This window comes from Ranitomeya imitator, chromosome 1 (assembly GCF_032444005.1).
Source record: "Ranitomeya imitator isolate aRanImi1 chromosome 1, aRanImi1.pri, whole genome shotgun sequence".
Lineage (NCBI taxonomy): Eukaryota > Metazoa > Chordata > Amphibia > Anura > Dendrobatidae > Ranitomeya > Ranitomeya imitator.
In genome coordinates, this window is record NC_091282.1 from 909,605,598 (window position 1) to 909,613,157 (window position 7,560).

Sequence of the window (7,560 nt, forward strand, 5' to 3'; positions counted from 1 at the left end):
GGGCATTATACTGTTTTTATTGGAGCTGTAGGGACAAACTACTGTATAAAGGTGAGCTGTGAAGACATCATACTGTGTACTGGTGGCTATAGGGATATCATACTGTTATAGGAGAGCTGTGGGGACATGTGCTGTGTATAGAGGAGCTGTACAGGGGAAGTGTCAGGGGACACAATTAATGTTAAGTGGACACTTTTTGTTTTAGTGGCACTTAGGGTATTGTGACTGTCAAAAAGGCTCACGGGACACTATTACTTTCTAGGGGCAAAAACTGTTTTCCAGGGCACAAGCACAGGGTATTAATACATTCAAGAGGACTGTTTTACCATCTAGAAGGAACAAAGAATGCATTATTAATATGTAAGAGGTACAGTGGTTGGCATTATTATATGGGGCAGTAAGAGGAGTGCAGTTTTTGTGCCAAACAGCAAGTGCAGTAATAGGGACAGATACTGCAGCTGCCTCTCAGCATTGGGTTGAGGAGTTTCTGCAGGTTGGGAACAGATGAGAACTGTGCAGGAAATATGAGAAGTCATTTGTGTCTGTGTTGTAATCTCTGCAGATGAGTCCTAACTGGAAGTGGTTATGTCGGTCTGGGTCAGATGGAAAAGACTCAATGGGACCACTCAAGTGATCCCATTTTGGAAATTATACCCCTTTGGGAATTTATCTACAGATATAGCGACGATTTTGACTCCATGGGCATTTTCCAAAAAACAAGCAGAAGTGGATGTTGCTGAGTGAAAATTGCAAACTGCCGTTGTATTGGCCAGAACATTAGGCCCAGCTCATACTTTTGGAGACACACACCTGTAAATTAGGCGGGCTCTCATCACTACAGAAATACCAAACATGTGGGTGCTAAATGTGGTTTAGGCACAGAGGCTCAGAAGGGAGAAGGACATTTGCTGAATTTCTTTTGAGGGGCAAGGAGCCACTTAACTTTTCCAGAGCCTTTGGGCTACCTGTAATGTGGAAGTCCCTATATTTCCGTTAACAGATGATGGACCAGAGTGACGATTTCCTTTTTTAGTGGATTGAGTTGAAGCTTTTATTGGGAACATTTTACATAACATTTATGATCACATTTATCCGGCGCTCTACGCTGAGCACTTACATGGGGGTTTCCATCTTAATCTGCAAGTGACGTGACAGATGAAACGCCTGATGGACCCACTCACTACAATGAGGCAGCAAACTTACTCTAGACTCCGTCTGGCCTCTATCAATGGTGTCCTTCTTTTCAAAAGTGCACAAAACTGTGGCAGACTACACTTTAATGTAATCCTAAAAAGACGGACATTGCTGGATCACAGGTCCTATGGCACCCATAGTGCCTCCATCTGCCTCATTATAGGGAATCTTCCACCGAGGTTCCGTCTGAATCACATATTTCAGAGATGTACATGCAAACCCCATTGTAAGCGCTCAGCGCAAAGCACAGGATAAATGTGCGCCGAGCCTTACTGCGATCTTTGGGAGGCAGAATTAAAAAATCAACAGCATGTGAAGAATTGACTTATTTATTTTTATGCCATTACTCGTGCGGTATAAGTCATTAGGCGGGTTTATTATTCGGGTCGGTGTGATTACAGCGATTTATATAGGGGTTTATGCTTTTTATTGTGAAAACTAATTTTTGCATCACCATATTTTGAGAACTATAATTTTTCCATGCTTTGGCAGACAGAATCATGTTATGGCTTGTTTTTTGCAGGACAAGCTGATGTTTTTATTAGTACCATTTTTGCGCAGAGTGAACAAAAACCAGCAATTTAAGGAATTTCTTTTTGGGTTTTTTATTTATACCGTTCCGCGTGTGGTAAAATTGGTAAGGCAGCTTTATTCTTTGGGTCAGTACGAGTACAGCGATACCCAATTTATATAGTTTTTTATGTTTTGTTTGGTGCTTTTATACAATAAAATCTATTTTATAGAAAAAATAATTATTTTTGCATCGCTTTTTACTGAGAGCTATAACTTTTTATTTTTCCGCTGATGGAGCAGTTTTTTTTTTTTTTTTCGAGACAAGATGACATTTTCAGCTGTACCGTTTTTATTTGCATTTGTCTTTTTGATTGTGTTTTATTGCAATTTTGTTCTGTGGTATGATGATAAATCATTGGGTTTTTTTACGGTGTTCTCTGAAGGGGTAAACTAGTAGGACAGCTTTATAGAGCGGGCCGTTACGGACGCGGTGATACCAATTATGTGTACTTTTAGCAAATGTAAATAAGTGTAAATATATGTATTTATTGGAAAAAGATTTGTTTTCTTTATTTGGGGATTTAAAAAAAAATACTTTTACACTTTTTAATATTTTTTTTCATTGTTCCTGTATGGGACACTACTGTATATCATCAGATCACTAATTTGATGTTCTGCAATGTATCTGCACTGCAGGGCATCAGAGTAGTGTCCGACAGGCAGGGTAGGATTTGTCTCAGGTCCTGCTCTGACCAGGCACTTTCACACCACCTTCTCCGAAGTACCCCGCTGCCATACTGCGGCCATATTGCCAACGCATCTTGTTGTCCTGATGGAAGCGTGTAGGGAATGAGTTCCCTGCGCGATTCTACTCTATGTTGCTGTCACTACTGACAGCGGCATCAGGGGGGTTAAATGCCCATGATCGGTGCTAGCACCAACCATGGGTGTTGCTGCTGGGTGTCAGCTCTCACACAGAGCTGACACCTGCACCCGATCGCCGCGGCGCTCAGTGTGACACTCCACAATCGTGCCGCGTACCAGTACTCCTGTTTGCGGGAACGCAGCTCCAGCAGAGCAGTACAAGTATGGCGCATGTTGGGAAGGGGTATGCTGGCTGGCTTAATTTAAGGGAATGTCCCAATCAATAAATGACATTAAGGGCTCCTTCTCACTTGCGAGAAATACGTCTGTGTCTCGCTTGTTAAAGCCAAGCTCTGGCACCGGAACTTGGGAGCGGAGCATGAAGCTCCATGTGTTGCTATGCAGCCACACGCTCTGCTCCCAAGTGCCGGCGCCAGAGCTTGGTTTTAGCATACGAGACTCGCACGTATTTCTCGCAAGTGAGAAGGAGCCCTTAGCTTAGCTCTCAGGCCTTCCAGTAGTAACAACCTCTAAGAGAAATAAATGAATCAACTGTATAACAAATAATGAGAGAACAAATTCAAATACATAAAATACAAGATTTCACGAAGAAATACAAACTTAACATGAAGAGTACAATATGTTTAAATTAGAACATGTTCTTCCTTTTCTACCAAGCATTTAAACACTATAGAACAAATGTATCCCCTAACATGTGGTCGACAAGTAATAAACAGTAAACATGCTTAGCATAAAAAGTAACATTGCATTTTTAGTTTCTTACTATGTCTGATTTACATTTTGTGATATACTCCAATTCTCCTGGTTTTCGTTAGAAACAGACAGCACACTTGGGGTATCTGAACACAATGTTTTTTTTTCAGGTGGATTCTAAAACTCAAAGAGTGCTGCAAAAGCATTCCGTAAAATGAACATAGTGCACAGCAATGTCAAAACAACTTGCTGTGCACATGCTCTGTCTAATGTCATGTCTTTTAAAAGCTTCAGGGTTTAGAAACACAGAAGCAGTAAAAGAAATGACATGCTGATTTGTTTGGCTAGCTTCCACTCCAAAGCCACCCCCTTTACTAACCCAGTTATCCATTTAAAAAAAGGCTCCTCTTCACAGTCACTTGTTCACCAATTTATTAAAAAGAATATTCCCCCAAAGCTCCCCCATCGTAATCCATGCTCCTCTCATCCAGCTTCGACATCTGTTAATAACAGTAAAGTACCGCTATTCACAGGTGCCGGGTAGTGACAACAGCTCTGATCAGAACTGCTGGCTCTGATGAGAGTTGTCATCATTACCTGGTGCCTGTCAATAGCAGCACTTTACTGCTATTCACAGACGCCAGAGTTAGATGCGAGGAACGTGGACTATGAAGGAGGAGCTTCAAGGGAACATTTTTTATGATAATTTGGTGAACAAGAGATAGTGTAGGGGAGTCTTTATTCAAATAAAGTATTTTTTCTGTGTGTGCAGTTTTATTTTGATTACTAAGTTCGTAAAGGGGTGGTTTTGGAGGTTTTTTTTAATTACAGGGTTAGTAATGGGGAGGGTTAGTAATGGGGATGTCTGAAAGACACCTTTCCAGCGTTACCCCCTGGTCTTGATGTCAGCTGACATTAGACAGCTGACATCAACCCTAAAATATATTACCCTGATTGCCACCACATCAGGGAATTTGGGAAGAGCCAGTCAAATTGCCAGAATTGGCGCATCTAATAGATGCATCAATTCTGGGGTGGCTCCAGGCTGGTAATTTTGGGAAGAGGCCCAATATCCATGGACCTTGCCAGCCTGATAATATGAGCCCACAGCTATCTGCTTTACCTTGGCTGTTTGTCAAAAATAGGGAGGACATCACAAAATTTTAAAAAAGGTTAATAACGCCCTTTAGTGACACATGAAATGCACTAAAGGGTGCAACTTTATAATACTTAAGGGGGATGTACATTAATCTAAGCTCTCCATCCTGTATCAACTCTCTCGGAACTGCTTGCAGAGGACAGTGTGCTGAGCATCTCTATAAGACCCGAATATGCGATGCGGCCAGCGAATCACTGTAATGCCAGTAGCCAACATGGCTACGGCATAACCATGTATAGCAGGCAATCCCCACATTTATATTGGCTGTCTAACAGGAACACAACATGCGGGACAGGGATTCGAGCATGGCTCTTGAACACCCGCGATACTTGATCAAGTAACAAGCGTACCAGAGCACCTGAATGCTTGATCGATTATCATGCAGTACCAAGCACACTTGCTCACTACTAACGTCCGCCCCTGGCATGCAAATGCCTATTGAATTGGGGGTAGACTGGTGTTTCATGTGCAGGTCTTCACCAAAAAATACTGAAATGATGCATGTACTCAGGGCTGCCACTAGGAATTTCGGGGCCGCATACTGGCAAAATTTTTGAGCCCCGTTGAGACTCCACCCAAGCTCTATTCCAGCTCCACCCATCGAACCTTCCACAAACCACCGCCCACTCTTGGAAAAACTCAACTTCTGCACCACATCCTCACCAGATATTATCAGTTCCCATGAAATACCATATCACATACATTGCCAGCAACTTTTTTTCTGGCCAAAAGATTTTTTAAGCCACAACCACAGCAAGGTAGACTTTTTTGCCAGGCCCTACTCTAATCTAACCTATTAAACATTTCTAAAAATATCCAGTACTCTTTTTAGGTATATTTTATGTATTTTTCTTTAAAGGAATGAGTCACGTACATTTTTTTTAAAAGACCATTAATACCACATACAAGGGACAAACACTGTCACACCATGACCAGATTACATATTACCACCACAAAGTGACTGAACACTACCACATACAAGAGAGAAATACCGCCACACCATGACTAGATCATATATTACCATCACATAGTGACCAAAGAATACCACATGCAAAGGAGAAATACAGTCACACCATGGCTGGGCCACATATTACCACTACATAGCAACTGATATATACCACATACAAGGAGCAAATACTGCCACACCATGAGCAGACCACAAATTACCATCACATAACAACTGAATAATGCCACATAAAAGGAACAAATACCGCCACACCTTGACCAGACCACATATTACCACCACATAGTGACAGAATACTACAATACTGATCATTAATAAAAGAAAAAACACAATACTAAGTGCCATTATACACAGGACCTCTGTATATAATGTATAGTCTACAGATAATACAGTGATCACTAGTGATATTGTACACAGGAGCTCTGTATGTAGTGTCCGTGTACAGGTAATACAGTGATCACAATGACATTATACACAGGACCTCTGTATATAGTATACAGTGTATAGTGTCAGTGTACAGGTAACATACTGACTCACCAGTGACATCTCTAGCTGAAGCCTTTCATCATTGCTTTTCTTTTTCGTCCAGCACAGACCACCATCACTTCTTCTAACCAGGACTTGTCTCTGCATAAAATAACAGTTACCTAGATCCCCACTTCAAGAGCACATTTCCCATTTCCCACATATAAATACAGACATGCACCCACCATTAATATATAATTAGTTATTATGCAACCCACCATTCCAAATATAAATTATAATAATCCACCACTGTGCCGCTACTAACAATAGTCACTTTCCCCACCTAATAAATATATAAACTAATTAACACCTGTAGATTTTCCCCAATTCATTACCAGTCACTATATCCTCAACGCCCCCCCCAGCTATGTACCTCCCGCTCTCCCAATTCATTATATTTGCATGTCACTTCTGCCCCAATTCATTGTCATGTCTTATCTCTCTCCCCTGCTCTATTCATTATCAACTGCTCTCCCCCACATTCTACACATAACTTACTCCCCAACCATCAAAATTCATCATTATTTGCTCTCCCCACCCTGACCTCCAATTAATCATTTGCTCTCCCCACCTAAATTCGATCACTGTCCCTCACCCTTAATTCATCATTTGAAGACCCCCCGTTCTCCCCTCACTTCATCATTTGAAGACCCCCTCCCTCCTCACTTCATCATTTGCAGTCCCCCATCCCCCTCACTTCATCATTTGCAGTCCCCCATTCCCGCTCACTTCATCATTTGCAGTCCCCCAGTCCCCCTCACTTCATCATTTGCAGTGCCCCATTCCCTTCACCTCATAATTTTCAGTCCCTCATCCCCTCTCTTCATCATTTGTAGTCCCCATCCTCCCTCACTTCATCATTTGCAGTCCCCCTCACTTCATCATTGGCAGTCTCCCATCCCCCCATGTCATCATTTCCAATCCCCTGTCCCTCTCCCCCACTTCACCATGTGTAGTCTCCCTCCCCCAACTTCATCATGTACAGTCCCCCACCTCAGACACATTTCATCATGTGCAATCCCCCCAGACACAGTTCATCATGTGCAGTCCCCCTCCCCCCACATCAAGTGCAGTCCCCCCAGACACAATTCATCATGTGCAGCCCCCACTTCATTATTCCAAGTCCCCCTCAGACACACTTCATCAAGTGCAATCCCCGCACTTCATCATGTGCAGTCCCCTCCCTCAGACACAGTTCATCATGTGCAGTCCACCCCCCAGATACACTTCATCATGTACAGTCCCCTTCCCCCCAGACACAGTTCATCATGTGCAGATCCCCACCAGACACACTTCATCATGTGCAGTGCCCCCTCCTCCTCCCCTCACCCATTTAATTCATTTTATAAAGAAAAACAAAAAAGCCTTTTTCATACTTAGCTCACAGACATTCCCCTGAAGGTTAAGCTCCTCTTCTGGCTTCCTCTTAAATGTTGGCACGTACGCAATGACATCATTGCGCACATGCCATCACCTGACCAGAAGTCCAGAGAAGACGGATGGATCTGGAGCTGCGCAGCCGTCAAGGTTACACGTCCGTGTACAGCTCAGAAAAAGCTCTTGGGCTCCAGAGCTAATGTGAGTGCCGTAGAGAACAGAAAATTAGCGCACGATGGGGCCCAGTGAG